This window comes from Helicoverpa armigera, chromosome 16, assembly GCF_030705265.1.
Source record: "Helicoverpa armigera isolate CAAS_96S chromosome 16, ASM3070526v1, whole genome shotgun sequence".
Classification (NCBI taxonomy): domain Eukaryota; kingdom Metazoa; phylum Arthropoda; class Insecta; order Lepidoptera; family Noctuidae; genus Helicoverpa; species Helicoverpa armigera.
Window position 1 is genome coordinate 11,110,590 of NC_087135.1, and position 17,351 is coordinate 11,127,940.

The window sequence follows — 17,351 nt, forward strand, 5'->3', positions numbered from 1 at the left end:
TTAATATGCATCAATGACGCTGTTTAAAAAATAATAATTTAATTAAAAATATAATCAAAGTCTGAGTGCGTCAGATTTGGAAAGTTTAACGAAAGTATGGATATACTTATTTCGATTTAAAATACATCTACTGGCATTATTAATTTGTCTGTACATTTTTATTTTTATTATTTACTTATGCTCTGAAAAAAGGTGATTATGAGAGGAAAATTATCCTTCTTACTTACTTGGCTGAAAATAGATAATGAACCCTATAAAATAGGTACAAAAGAATATGCAATATTTCAAATTGTGACACATAGGAAGTGATGAAGGATGGCCATTTTAGGGACTGTATTTCTAGTGCTGATTTATGAACCTAATTTGAATAAAAGTTTTTGAGTTTGAGTCTGAAATTCCATGACGCATCATTTTTAGTATGCAACGAAAGACACTAGAAATAACTATTCCTTTGTAGTAAATAATAATAATATGCAGAACACTATCACTACAATGAAAAGGATACAATACTATTATTCTGTGAATAGAGAAATATCGTGCTTTATATGACCTTATATTAAATAAGAGATTCAATCGCATATTATAACAATATAGGAAAAGTTTTGTTTACTTCAAACACGACGTATTTGTAAACAAACTACAGTATTCTTATTCCGTTTATTTGTTATATAAACGTATGTATGTACCCTTATATGTTTTGTTCACCTGTACTAAAACATTGTTTTGTGAAAGACATAAGTATTTGGTTTTGTTCCTATGTGCCAACATGTAAAGGGATTTAAATACAACAAGTATATGACATTGATTTAAATTAGTTGTATTTTTTTCTGATAAATTGGTAGTTGGATAATATTCTTAACTCCTATTTTAGACACTTCATCAATAAAGACATCCAGATAAAATCTTGAAAAAATTGAAAATCCTGGCTGAAATGTAAAAAATATTATTATTTTGCATTTTCTTCTGTTTAATTACCACAGTTCTCTGTTAATTTCGTAATTACTCTTATTATATATTAATTTGAAATAATTAAGTAAGTGATTTCTAGTTTTTATGTAGCAGCTTTAGAATTAACGTCAACTTACCGTTTTTGCATATTTGTACAAAAAAGCGTCCATAAATTGCATAGCAAGACCTCGTACGAGGTCTATGAACTCATCAGTCTATTTTGAGAGATTAACATATTATGCATGAATTAATTAATTAATAATCTAAAAGTTAGTTAGTTTCCTACATTTTAAAAAGAGGCAATCATTCTATTCTTTATATGGAGCAAATATTTTTATATACATATTTTTTTATCTTGTGACAGTATTAATCGTGTCATATTTACATAATTATAAATAATTACCTATAGACACACGAAAAGCTTTTCGTACAAAAATGCATTTGCTGGGTCATTAAGACTGATTGGCAAAGATAAAAAGGTTAAACAGTTACTTATTAGTAGTTAGTAGTATGAACAAGATCCATCATAATAAAACAAACCCAATATATTAATAATACTACAAAACGTCCCGTATTCACCCAATCACGTACCGTCAACAAATCAGTTGATTTAGGCCACTTTCTAACTACCCTTCCGGCGGCTATCGGTACTAATTGCAAGGATTATTGCCAGACAATGTCTTGCTATTTGAGTTGTAACAAGAATTTGTCAAAGTATGGTTTATTAGGTTCTATACTAGGCTTAGCATGTGGTGTCACTCCAACTATGGCGTGTATTTTAATTTGGTAAAATTTTCACCTCTGGCACACATTGCGGTAAAAAGGTTCTTTCAAAATCGAAATGAGGTATTCTAACTAAACGAGAAAAAACATCTACATTTAAATTATAAATCAAATGAAAATGAAATCAAGGAATTGCCTTGAAACGTACCTTTCTACCTGTAGTTACATTTTAACATTTTTTTGGATTTGAATATGTAAAATATTAAAATTTTCTGACAGTCATTAGAGACCTTCAGATAGAAGCAATAATTTCCTATATTATTGCAGCTAACATATATACATTATCATCTTATCTTACACAACCAATAATTTGAGTGTAAATATATCGCATTTGTTACAAACCATTATAGGGTAGGACATGATATTTGGACAATGTCCAATTTTGTCGATTATTCTACATTACCTAGTAAATGTCAAATGTCTAGAAAAACGTCTAGGTATTGTGTGGATTTTCGCTAGAATCAAAATAAGAAAATAATTTGTTATCTCAAGCAAAAAAAAATTCGTTGTAACTTTTCTATGTCCAGTTGATTTTTCCGAAGTCTGTCATTAAAAGAATAACAAAAAAAGTAAGTCAAAATAACCAAAAAAGTAATCATACTTCGTAGTAAACAAAAAGAAAACGATAAATACACATTCTTGAAGGCATATAAAACAGTTTTCCTTAGACCAAATAACTTTAAAAAAATTGCAATAAAATTCCTGAATAATATTTGAATCTATAAAGTAAAGATATTACAGAATCCTGTCAAGTGTTCCTCCGTCTCCGGCGAGGCACTCTCAAGCCTCCGATACTCACAGTACTTACTCTTTGACACTCTTATCTCTCTAACTTTTGCTTTAACTATATACTTACGACGGATTCTTGCGTGGGGTTATAACTTTAAAAACATTCAAATGGATACTGTATACTTATTATTGTTTGAACAAAAAAATGCTGAACTATGGGACGGATTAAAAAAAAAACTTGACATATCAGTTAGTCTGTGATTCTGGATTTCTTGAATCTTGACTAGTTTTTTACTTCGCTCCTGACCATTGATGGTCATTTGGCCCACCTATCTTGAAAAATTATTTCAAATACCTATGTATCAGCCCGTTCATAAAACACATGTTACCACTGTTAAATACAATCCCTTTGTAACTACTTCGTGCACCTGGATAAAAAGTAAGTCGAAAAGTAGCCTATCTAATACCGAAATAATTTCCAATTCAGACCAGTAGCTCCTGAGATTATCTCATGATATGCAGCCAAACCCTTCATCTTTAAAATATTTGCATAATTATATAGATATTATACTCAAACATTAAATAATCTATCCCCTTGACCAATATCTCACGTAGCATTTCTGGTTAGCAATCCATCCATATTTCCGTAATATTACCAGCGGAGTGCAATTCGCGAAGCCGCCGGGAGTTGCGTGGCTTCGGCTTTGAGCACCAGATCCCAAAGAGATGTACTCGTCGGATCATTTTCTCTACGAATTCACTGGAACGTATCTTCGGTGTAAATTTACTTCGAAATGCGGAGATAGTTACAAAATAGGGGTTAAATATTATTAGTGCTAGGCTTTATTTTTGGAGATACTTAATAATTACTGAAAATAATAAATAAATATCATATACTTTATAAAATTTTTAGTTTTAATGTATAATTGGCACGGCATGAAAGCCTAATAAAATACTGTAATAAATCACTGCCTATAAATCATCATTGAAGCGGTATTCACAAATCACAAATGATCATGTAAGTAAAACATCTAAAATTAAATGTCAAAATTATTAATATTTGATATTTTAACTTTTCCCTACATATGTCATATCATTAAAATTAAAAGCTAAATGGATCGCTGTCCCTCGGAGTGCAGTTTTCTTAAATCATCGTCCTCTTTTCATTGAGGCTAGCTTTCAGAGCACGTGCGGCACATCTTTGTGTGGGGCCGCGAAGTAAGCGTTGATAAGCTTTACAACCACTATTTTTGAGTCAGTGTGGCTTTAAGTATTAGTAGTACAGTTTGATATTCCAGTGAAGTTGTCTATCAGGATAACACAATTTGTGACAGTATAAAGAAAGGTTTATTTATAATATACAGGTAGCATTACTGGCTTAAAATATAAAATGGAGGGAAATAATACAAAAAATAACAATATAAAACATACAAAAGGAATAGGGTAATCTCAAAAACTTTTGCAAAACACTGAAAGAGAAAAAAAACTTCACATGTTGAAGCTAGCACTCAGTGTCTTCAGGTCTGCGTTTTTTACCACCGACTTTAAGATCCTTTCCTTTTCGAAGATGACAAAAATCAAAACCAAACTTGTCCTTCATTACATGAATGAACATTACAGTACAGCCTTCATTATACCACTAACTCCATGGCCCCACCGGGCTAACATGCAAATGTTCTAACACGAACTAACGAGGCACTCGACTCGCTTCTAACGAGTGCTATTCGAAGCGCTGTCACTCGACCATTACTCAACACTCACTACTCAATTTTACACTTCATTTTTCTTGTATTGTGTGGTAACGTAAGGGTTGAAGATAGGATGTAGTGGGGTGTCACCAGACTCGTATTACAGACCATTGGTCACAATTGTAGTAGGCGTGAGTGCCGAGCACTGTTCCGGGTTCAATTTCGTAGTTAGAATCAAAATCTTAAGAAATCGCTTTAAAAATTTTAAAGCGATTTGTTCTGCGATTTGTCGGCGGTTTTACACCCCTTAGCCTAAGAGGGCACGTAAATGCATTTTCACTGGATACCACTTAGTAGGTAGCAGTCGTTACAACTTAAAGTGGATGATTGCTCTAATATTTTCATCAGGCTCTATGAAGAAATCGAAACTTTAAGAACCTATTTGAGATAACAATTTCTGATTGTTACGGATAATATACTTTTAATGAACTACATGAATAATGATGTTATAATAATAATATCATAATGTTCAACTAAGTGTTTCATCTTAACCACAAAAATAACTAATAACTTTATAATGGTTGAGCCAATTAAAATGACACGTACCTAAAGAACCACAGCCGGCAAACCAGCTTACAACTAAAAAAACTCATCCAAATCGGTTCATTCTTTTTGGAACTATGGTGCCATACACAAACACACATAGCGATCAAACTTATAACACATCTTTTTGCTCTGAGAGTTCAAAATAACCTTAAACTGAACTTCAAAGTTACTGCTATATTTTTAAGAAAATCCTGTTTTATCTCAACTTTTGAGGAAAGTGATCCTTTGCAACATTTTCAGGTCAAGCAAGTGGTTTCAGTACATTTATCTAAAGCAAGGAATGTCAACTGCGGACAGTACTTGGGACGTTCATCGCATGCTTAGATTTTGTAAAAGAATTTGAAACTTGACTTTAAATGGCTCAATTTGGGGAAGATTCAAAAAATGTTTTTGGTTTGCTTATTACGATCCATTTTTTATTATTTTGTACAAGCTGTTTTTTGCAGTTTCACTCGCGTCACATGAAAACTATTGCCCATATCCGGATAAAATATAGCCTATGTTACGGGGATAAACTCAAAAACGACTGGACCGATTTTAAATATTCTTTCACCAATAGAAAGCTGTATTATCTGCGAGTAACATAGGCTATATTTTATCCCGGTAGCTACCCAATAGTGAAACAATTTTTCAAATCGGTCAAGTTTCGGAGCCTATTCTTGTCAAACAAACAAACAATTAAATCTTTCCTCTTTATAATATTAGTGTAGATTTTGTTAATTATTGCTGCGTAATATGTTCTTTCTCTGCAATAGGTCACACTCCATCAAAAAAATCTCTTGTTTTAAGGAACTTGGAATCGCATCAAAATATAACAACCTTCTCCAAAGTCCAGTAGAACTAAAAACTAAAAATAGCGTCCCACTATCCACTACACAGTTCTTTGAGACCACACTCATCAAGCCTGACACGAAACTAATTAGAGCATCCCCCTAATTGTATGCACACGTGCGTTTGTTCACCTAGCATGGGATAAAGTCAGCGTCATATGCATGCATGCTTACTTGCATTATGCAGCCTTTACTGTACGGAGTTTAGAAGTGAAACTCGCGGTTTACTCTTTATTGTTGTTAGATGTAGCGTTCATACTCAATTTTTAAACGTACTTACTCTTTTATGTATTACCTTATTATCTTCTTTTATTCCTTTAAAATTTGGCAACATGGTGAGTAAGATTGCTTTGGAGAAGTCATCAAAATTGCTTTTGATTGAGATAAAAATTACATACCACGTCCCGCATCATTATTCGATAATTACTTTTATTAAATATCATACTAAGATCCAGTTACACCATTTAACTATAATGATATACACGCCGCCCATTGGTCAAATCAACGATTTTACAACTGAAAATCGTTCGGTTATCGTTAAAGTTAAATTGTGCAACTCACCGTAACATATAATGACAGTCAAGTGTAGATCTCGAAACCGGGGAATCTAATGAATATTAAATTAATTTTAATATTAGAGTATTTTTTTATTATTTTCAGTGCCTACTTTTCTAGTGGTGTATGCTAATGAATCTATCCTTGACACAGCCGAAAAACGTCCAACGCTGGACTAAGTCTTTCTTGAGAAACTAGTTAAGAAAAGCTTACTTACTCAGACCTGCAATGTAAAACGTTTGAGAACCTACCACAGCCTAAGTTCACCGTCTACATAAACCTCAGTTTTCCTTAAAACAATTGTTTACTTTAAAAATTGAACTTGAAAATTCATACTGATTCGTAGAGATAACTTGACGTAATTAAGATGCAAAAGTGTTAGTTTTTAAATGACGAAGATGTAATACCGATTCTTAATTTTATAAGCGTTTTGGATGCGTCATCTGTTAGCTTGAAATGAAATAAATAAATAAACGGACGTTTATTTTGTTGGTGAATTTCGGCCTAAGTCAGTTCCTTGATGAATATTCAGAAGTCGTAAACTTCCCGGCTGCTAAGTTGTGCGGGAAACGAGGAAACTCATCACTTTCCCCAATAGGTGATTTATCTCAAATAGGTACGAGATGCAAGTTTCTGAACAAAGTAATAAAAAACATCTTTATTTGTTTTTGGTAGTTATTTTGGTGATTTGCACCATGATGAAGAAGGGCCACAAAGAAGGGTCAAATAATTAGGGTGAAAGAAAACCTAATTAGTTAGTTCGGGATCATAAATCAGTAAGTACAAAGATGAATGGTTGTGCTCACATAACAACGATCAGGTATTCAGTAGTACTACCAACTAACAAGTTTGATATGACTTAAATATCTCAAGATTTTGTAAGTACGTTTGGCTGTAGTAAAACTCGTCATCAAAATCATTTTCGACGAAGAATATATCTCAACCTTTGCTTGATTTGTTGGTGGAATGTTGGCAATAGTTGAATACAGTTAGTAGTTAATATACTTACCTACCTTACTTACCTAATAATTGTAGCATAATAACGGTGATGAAAACGGTGCAATATCGCATACTGTTTTTCCGCCCCTAACAAAAACAAGTTCTTACAAAAATCCGTGATTTTTCATATAATTGCAAAAACCAGCACATTATAAAGCATAACATAGAAACAGAAGGTGCCGAAGCCTCATGAATAAAAAGATGCAATCCGCCTCGGATGGCGACACTATTGCCCAATACGACCGCTTTGTCGATGCTTTATTTCGATAAGTCTGGCTCGCATCATGTATGAAATAAATATTTATTTTGACTTTCTTGTTGTGTGGTTTGATTTTTGAAAAACTTTTTTTTTCTTATTCATTACTCATATTCGTCCTTGCTGAAAAATTAACGAGAGTCTGCTGAGGCGCAATAGATTATATTATTATCGCAGACTTTTTCTTCTTGGTAGTTCGATAGCAGACGACTCTTGTATGCCCATTGTTAGTGGAGTTATTTTGGGTATTGGATAGTGCAGGTTTTGGGGTAGATTGGACTGCCCAGAAGATATGGTATCGGCGCCGGTGTAACCATCACACAGCAACAAATGGGGTATTAAATGATTTTCACGGAGGTGGGTAGCAGTATTTCCTAAAAATATAAGTCAGTAGTTACTATAGTAGTTTCCACAGAAGGAAGAGCTAACAGCTAATTCAAAGCAAGTAAACAATTTGGTACTTAACCTGAATAAATAAAAATAAAGCCAACTAAAAGTAGGATAGTGTGAGTTTGGTAATTGCACAATCAAATCCAGATTCTGTAAAGCAAACAATTATTTGAGGTCAAATAAACAAACGCCAAATATTCATAACAATATTTCGTATATTGACCCGACCTAGAGATCCAAGTTAAATAAACTACAAGACCATAACACGCCTATAGTCTAAATAGCGAATTTTTCTATACTATAGAAAACTCCCATAAACACTCCATTGGGCTAAAAACTTGGACTTGTCAACAACATAACGAGATATTTTAAGACCCCATCATACCATGACCTAGTAAACCCATTTAGTAAATATTTTGCACTATAACTATTTTGCTTGGTTTCACCCTAGCTGGAGGACTACTTGATAGTCCTTGTATTTTTTTGACAAACCCGTATTTAATAATTTCAGTAGGTATACAAGATAAGTTTCAGTGAAAATGTTTGATTCAAGCGACTCTATTTCATGGAACTTTTCTTCCATCTTATGTATAAAAAAAGATATGATTTGAGAAACTTCAGAAACACGGAATAATAGAAATAAATCCTATAGAAAAATCTTCTATTTATAAAGTAACAAAAGTCTAACTTTTATTTATAAAAATAACATACCTAAGTCTCGTATTCTTGTCTTCAAATGCCATTGATAAACAAACAAAATTATATATATATACATACTTATTTAGTTACTCACAAAAATAGAATTATTTGGAACAATTGTTCCCTAACAGGAAATTGAACTGTGACCCCTGACTTACTGAATTCCGAGGAAAAAGTTGATTCTGTACGGATTTATATTCACGGCTGATTAATTCTGATAGACTGACAGACTTAAAGATTTCCAATAAATAAAAGAAAATGTGACAGCTTTGTATTATTACACCCACATTTTGTAACATTGAAGTATCAATGAGGATGCTAGGAAATATAAAATATATTTTTTTCCTTCCCGGGAATTGAACCTAAGAGCGTACGTTCAACTGACGTATTATAGCGTTTCCTACTAACGGATCGTACGCAAACAATTGACAACTACCGATTTAAACGCTAACACGTAAAACCGCGCGACAGGTTTTTTGTCGTACGGAATGTGTCGTTCGTAAAAAACCGAGCGGGAAATCAGCTAATATGAAAGTGTCAATCATCCTCCGAGCCTTTTTCCCAAACTACGTTGGGGTCGGCTTCCAGTCTAACCGGATGTAGCTGAGTCCAGTGCTTTACAAGGAGCGACTGCCCTATCTGACCCCCTCAACCCAGTTACCCGGGCAACCCAATACCCCATGGCATGAAAGTGTCAATAATATAGTCAAAATATGACATATTATAAAATAGCCAACTAAACCGATAACTTTCAATGTTCCACATATAGGATACATAGAGATATGTTTTGTTTTCTACAATGCCACAAAAACTTCTACTTTTATAGAGGTCATTGACTGTAAGTTGACCTACAGCCATAACCTATCAGATAAAAGACTAGACACAGATCTAGAACTGCCAAAAGACGATAGTAAGCAACTTGAACACTTTACCATGTACTTCAATAAATAATAGTAACATACTATTAAATAAAGAAAACATTTATTTATGGACCATTGACCTCCCAAAAATAAAAGTTACACGCATAATAATTGTTCGAAATCATTTAGAAACAATGCGTACATTTTTATTATACCAATAAAAATAAAATAACAATAAATAAAATGCTTTATTAATAAAGTTGCATCAATAAAGTTCGGATCGCATTAGCATTCCAATAACTTTGATATTATTTAAATGATAACGTATTTATTTAAATAATAAATGCGACCAAAGTATTGGTGTTTAATTCGAGCATTTATTTTTATTTATTAGTGCTTGGTTTATAAAATATATCTAAACAATGAAACGCTGTATATTTTTAATGAGTACTGGCGTTGTTATTTCTTTTTAACGGAAAAATTAAAGCAATAAAGAAAGAGGATGAGTAAGACTTTTAAATATCTCAAAAACATTCACGTTAACATAACTTCCAGAAAAAAGAAATAGCTAAGCTTACATACCATAAGAAAGGTAACATTTTCCGAAACCTTATCTTTATATCCTCCAAAAAAGTCCATGTAACACGGAAATTTTTCACAATAACTTTCTTTGTGAAATAACATTCTTGGGCCATAAAGGGCTCGATGTCGCCACAAAGGAAACTAATATAGAATGCCATCAAAATTATGAACGCTCCCAACTTTATGTGAGCGTCAATTGTAAACTTTTCGTAATAAAATGTCGCGTTTTTCTACCTGGTCTCCAGGTTTACGGGTTTTATTATAGTTATGAAAAACCTACCTTTAGCTGGTACATGCCTCAAGTACCTTATGAAATAAAAGGAAGTAATAAAAATAAAATAAACACTGGTTATTTTGGCTTATCATTTTTTTAAATGAACACTTTAAATAATTTATTGATAATCTCTTTCTGAAAATTCTCATTGGTAATTTTTACCTACATACTGAATCATCTAATTTAATCGGTTCAGCCAAATTAACTTATCGCGCACAAACATACATATAAGTTTTTTTTTTCATAGTAGGTATATTATATCATGCTAAAATGACGATCCTTATTACAACATTCACACACACAAGCATACAATAATATGAATGCAATACCCATACACATAAAAATGTCCTTATAAATGATCATTCAATAACCAGAGCTTACCTTCAAGTCAAACTAACAACCAAAATTATATTTACCAAAGAATTTCCAGTGGACCCTGGTCTCCAAGCTCACGTAACACTTACCTCTTACAGCTCTCAAACTGAAGTAACAAATAGTAAACTGCTTGCATACTTTATTAGCAAAGCACACGACAAACTGTGACTATGCTAACAACTTGTGCTTAGGTACCACAAGGCTTGCTACTGCTTGGTGGGTCACACACAGCCACGCAATAAAGTACCTACTGCCTGTAACTAAATTAATGTTATATTTAATTTTCAATTTTATTCAAAAGGTGTAGAAAAAGTTAAGTGCGAGTTGAACTTGTGGATTGGAATGGTAGACCTATTTAATTAAAATTAGCACCTGTTAGTAAATTGTACTCGCATAGAGTATGCATGATTCAATTCGCACTTTACAAATGTTTCATTCCTTTAAGAAAAAACAACATATGAAAACTCCTTGTGTAATACTAGTGTAGTGTATGCAGGTACATGTGCATCATTCTATAGGTTATGTCATTATTATGACGCCTCGTGCGCATACGTCACTCGGTTATAAATACCGGACCGAGCGGTGGGGAGTCCCGCCCTATCAGTTTACTCAATGTGTTCGGCAAGATCTACGAGATACTTATCTATAAGCGTCTCAAAGATTACGTCGAAGCAAAGAGTCTTATTCCATTAGAACAGTTTGGTTTTCGAACCCATCACTCTTGTGTCCAACAAGTCCACCGCATCGTGGAAGGTGTGAGCCACGGATTCCAACGTGGCCAACTCACCGGCACGATTCTCTTCGACATAGCAAAGGCATTCGACAAAGTCTGGCACAAAGGCTTGATTTACAAGCTTTACCAACTCGGTGTCCCAGACCGTCTCGTCGTCATCTTACGAGACTTTTTGTCGAATCGCACCTTTCGCTATCGCATAGACGGCACTCTTTCTTCGGCCCACCCTATAAAAGCTGGCGTCCCACAAGGCTCGGTACTCTCCCCCATCCTCTTCACGCTATACACTAGCGATATTCCTAAGAACAAGCATGTTCAATTAGCCCTATTCGCCGACGACACGGCAATCTACTGCTCAGGCCGCAGCCCAGCCGCCATAGTGAGACATCTCCAAGCCTATTGCAACACCCTAGGTGTCTGGACTAGGCTATGGAGAATCGAACTCCACCCCGACAAAAGCCAGGCCATACTCTTTTCGAGCCCCGCCGTAGGCTTCCTCCCGCCCCCGTCAGTCACCATGTTTGGTAGGCCGATTCCTTGGAAGGAGCATGCCAAATATCTAGGTGTAATCTTAGACCAGCGCCTCTCATTCGCCGAGCACATACGTAAGGTGCGCTCTAGAGCAGCCTTTGTGTACGGCAGATTGCACTTCTTGCTCAATTCAAAGAGCAAATTATCTCTTAAATCCAAGTTACGCCTCTACGGATCGTGCATACGCCCCGTCATGATGTATGCTTGCCCTGTGTTCGCACAGGCAAGCCATCGCTGCCTTCACAGAATGCAAGCCCTTCAAAACCGTGCCTTACGGAAAATCACAGGAGCTCCCTATTATGTTCGAAATGAGATTCTTCATGTCGACTTAAAATCCCTACCATCCGCCAGTATATGAAGCGTGCCGCCATACGGTACTTCGAACGCGCTGAGAAACACGATAACTCACTTATCGTGTCAGCCAGTAATTACACTCCCTCCCGCATCAGTAGGATTCGCCGCCCTAGGCATGCCCTTCTAGAACCTGACGATGAGATAACTGTCCTCCAAGAGAGTAGTAAACTCACTAGCACCCTATACAAACACAAACCGCGTTCGTACAAACCTCGCCGCCGAGGTCCGCCGCGACGTCCCGTTCTCTGTCCTCCCGACCCTTGCTCATCGAGCCAGCCCGCGAGCTGAGCCAGTAGCTTTAAATTCCCCATTTAATAATAATGATCATATGATCCAGCCTGTCCCTTTGCTGCCTCCCCAGCGACGCCCTAAGCCGAGGTCCGACCCCACAGGGGGTACCCTTAGCGCAGTCGCTTAGTTTATAAGTTGTTTTACGCCCCTGGCTGGAGGCCTTAAATTCTAGGCATCCACAGGGAAAAGTCCGGTTAAGCAGTACACGGCCTCCTAGGCTGAACTGCGAGATGCCATACCAAAAAAAAAGGTGGGGAGTCAGTCGTTGTCAGACTGTCGACCTGTGTGGTGGTGCGTTGGCGAGTCGATTAACATAATAAAATGAGCGTACAATACATTGGCGACGAGGATAAAACCGTGAGTGTTTGGACCAACAGTTACCTATTATCTAATTTTTATAATTTTGAACTACCTATTAGTTCTGTGATCCAGAAAAATATTTGATATACAAGGTTATACTAAATAATTTGTCCTATTCATGCCTATACCAAATTAATGTATGCTAAATAAGCTTTGACAACAAGTAACCTCTGACCGATGTTAATATTCAATCAAAAAAAAAAAAAAGAAGAAGGGAAGAGAGTAGAATGACAAAGTATACATAACTTTTATGTTCATGTATGTATCACCCGAATTGCAAACAAATTTTAACCTTTTTACGTAATTCTTTGTTTAAGTTTACCTTGTTACAATTCTAATGGAAGTAGCAATATTTATTGCAGGTGTTAATATTTATCAAATGAGTAATTTATAATACAAAATCATTACTTGGTGATCAGTTGACTCATTCTTAAACCTGCATCAAAGTTTATTCAATAATAGGCATTTATTGAAATCAATATAAAGTTGCTGGGTGTTGAATTGTCGTCAAGACGACTTTAGCAGTGGTGGGATTTCGTAGAGGATACAATACAATAACCTATTTTCCTTATAATCAATTGTGTATAATAATTGTTGTGCTTGCATGCCAACAAGGCGGAAGGTACACGGATCTTATTATGTTGTTTACAATCTTATTTTGTAAGTGCCTGCATTCTAAGCAAATAAAGACCTATTATATTCCAAAAATCTGCTGGTCATTAAATTGACAGCTTGACGGTTAGCAGTAGTGTATATCTACTGGTCATTAGATTGACAGCTTGGCAGTTGGCAGTAGTGTGTATCTACTGGTCATTAAATTGACAGCCTGATTGTTGGCAGTAGTCTATATCTACTGGTCATTGAATTGACAGCTTGATGGTTGGCAGTAGTGTGTATCTACTGGTCATTAGATTGACAGCTTGACAGTTGGCAGTAGTGTGTATCTACTGGTCATTAAATTGACAGCCTGATTGTTGGCAGTAGTCTATATCTACTGGTCATTGAATTGACAGCTTGATGGTTGGCAGTAGTGTATATCTACTGATCATTAAATTGACAGCTTGGCAGTCGGCAGTAGTCTATATCTACTGGTCATTAAATTGACAGCTTGACAGTTGGCAGTAGTCTATATCTACTGGTCATTAAATTGACAGCTTGACAGTTAACGATAGTGAACGTCTACTGGTCATTCAATTGACTGCACGCGCATAATTACCTGGCGATAGTTGTCAACTACTGCAACAACTTATACCTGCTATATTGTTCTGGTACTTAACTAACTTAATTCAAGTGCTTGCAATATGGGGGATATTACAAGAACAAACTGGTGGGTTATATACTCAACGGCTCTACAAATGACAAACATGTGCTAGGTATCTAGTTAAACAAACAGCACATTGAGGGACCGTAGTAGGTTGGCCATGTATGTTGAAGAACTCGCCCAGCTATACTGGTATGTATTCACCTATGCACAACATCCAAGTCCATCAACACCTCTAGTGGGTTGCCTACCCATAATAGTGTTAATTATAACAGTTGCTCAGTCACCCTAGGTATAATTTCAATACTTTTACTTTATTTTGCTGTATTAAAGAGGTTGTTATACAACAGAGATATTCCAGAAGATACAGAACAGTAGAATAGCATACAAGCAGCAATACTAGCTGGAAAATGTGGATCAACATTTTGGTATTCAATAGATAGAATCTTTGGTAAACATGCTAGCTCACAATTGTAATTTCAGTACTTCAAGTTGATATAAAACTCTTAGATCGAAAGAATATGGAACTAAGCATTGGAGCGATCTGTGATTTATTTGACAATGCTACTTTATTTACCCAACTGCCTCGTTGGTCTAGCTGTCGCAAGCGCGGCTGCTGAGCACGAGGTCTCGGGTTCGATTCCCGGGTCGGGGCCTGGAAGTTGGTGATTGATACACCCGTGCATCGGAAAGCACGTAAATGTCGGTCCTGCGCCTGATCTCTTTCCGGTCGTGTCGGATTGCCGTCCCATCGGGTTATGGGAGTGAAGAAACAGTGAGTGCACCTGTGTCTGCGCAAATGCTTGTGCACGATAATATGTCCTGCGCAGTTGGCTAATCCCCTTACGTGAGTACAGCCGCCGTAGCCGATAATCGGCTAGGAGGACATCATCATCATTTACCCAACTGGGCCTTCTCATCTGTGACAAAAATCTTTTAAGGATGATTGGAAGGAGTTCCAATGTAGATACTTACTCTGGGAACTGTCTAATGATGATTAGCTCATGGATGATTGTTGCAATCAAGTTCTCAAAAGTTGATGATTGCGTGTGCTTTTAAAACCTTCAAGATTCAGGCTTGAATGAATTTTAATTGGTATCTTAGCCTCTTTTTTATGGATTTACATTGGTGTTTACAAATAGTTTAACAAAGTGGCCCTCATTATAATATTATTATTTGCAAATTATGTTTTACAGTATTGCAGTACCAACAAGCAGTATAAGTACATTGAGAGTTGTGGAAGAATATGCTTCCATAGGGGCGAATAACATAACCATATATGAACATATATGAAATAGAATCCATTTATTGATCTCAAGTTAATAAATCATCACATTAATATATTCTTGAAGTGCACACCTACTTGTAATATTAAGTTGTGTAATTTCCTCAACCCATCCCATAAGATAAGATCCATATGGGTGATGGGATGGATATCTATTAACAAAATAAAGTCTTGTGTCCATAGCGTTAGGGTTAATAATAATTGATCTTAGAACACCAATCTTAGGTTACCGTAAGACAATCGGACTCGCACGAGAGGTAAAGAACTTTATCACTATTTACATTTATCGACATTTATTACTCTTTTGTGCTAATTAAACTACACAGTTGCGTCGACATTTGGTTAATAATAACTAAAATATTATTAAGTTCCTAAGTCGTGGCCCTACTGCAAAATATAATCTGAGTAAGTGTTCCTTAAAGTATAGGAAGTAAAAGTGCCCTTAGTCACCAAATCGTTTAAAAATTTACTGGGGTGCTGTACCTATAAAAAATAATAATAATTTTATATTCTGGTTGTCTAACTAAAACAACGTAGATACAGTCAGCTGCAATAAAGGGTAAGCGCTTTTGAACGAAACTATAAACATACTTATGCAGCCAACTATACTTACATAAAAAAAATATTACGTTACCTATACGCGGTCATGAAATTGGAAAAGCGTAAAATATTAAAAATGGAAGCAGCACAAAGCTGATCATCAAATTGATGAGGTCATGTATAACATGTATGTCATGAAATTGAGATATAGTATAGAATTAGAATCCCACATTTATCTATGTGTAGACAGATGTTTTAGAAAGGTTAGCGGTTGTTTTGCAAAAGGAAATTGCATCGACTAGAAAACTGTTTGTGAGCTGCTGTCACTTTGTTGAAAAGAAGAAGAGCATGAGTTGAGGGTCAGGGACTCTTCTATTTTATGGTGATGCAGAATGTCACAGCTTCAAAATATATAATGCAAAGTTGGTGACACCTGTTAAAGTGCGTTCGTTGCATAATATGGTTCTAATTAGTTAAAATCTGATTCGTAATGTTACTTTACACCTTCGTTATAACTTCGTTATATATGTAACCATGACACTAAAAAGCTTACCATCAAAGCATAATAATTCTTTGACTACTTAAATTTTTGAAAACCACATTAGGAAAAGCAAACAAACATTACAGAACGCAATGTCCTATCGCACTATTGTATGCAGTAAGGTATTCATATGTTGGGTGATGAATGCTAACAAGCTTACAGTTTCTTGACTAGATATTGGACATACATTGATGTAGGGTATTTAAAGCCTATATCAGAATTTCAGCGAGTGTACTAGCAGAAACGTGCAAAGTACCAGCGCTGATCAATAGGGTTGAAGACCAGATTGGTTGTCACATTGCTGAGATAATGATAGGCTTTGATATTCCACTCTCAAATTAAAAAAAAAAAAAAATATTACATATTACCAAAATTAGTTGAGTTAGCATTCTCTTGCTTACAAGGCACACAAAGTACTTAACTCGTACATAGAACTACAATTTAAACCATTAAATTGGTGACAAAATATGTGGTCGCCATTAAATGGGAGACAAAGTAGGGGGTCACCATTAAATGGGTGACAAAGTATGACGTCACCATTAAATTGGAGACAAAGTATGTGGTCACCATTAAATGGGTGACAAAGTATATGGTCATCATCAAATTGGAAACAGTCCATCTAGGTCACCATTCAATTGGGAGGATCCTATGTGATTACTTTCCTCGTACGGCTCGTACGGTTTTGAATGAGTGAAAAGCATTGATGAGGTACCCTAATGCCGATCTTTTACCTTGGAACAATGCATTCTGTATCAGTTTTAAGTGAAGTCGAACCAAGCAAGATGAGTGCTCATTATCTGAAGGTACAGCAATATTTGAGACTTGCTTAATTTCACATGGACTGATTGGCGGGATGTCTGCCAAATGGACGGATCATCTCT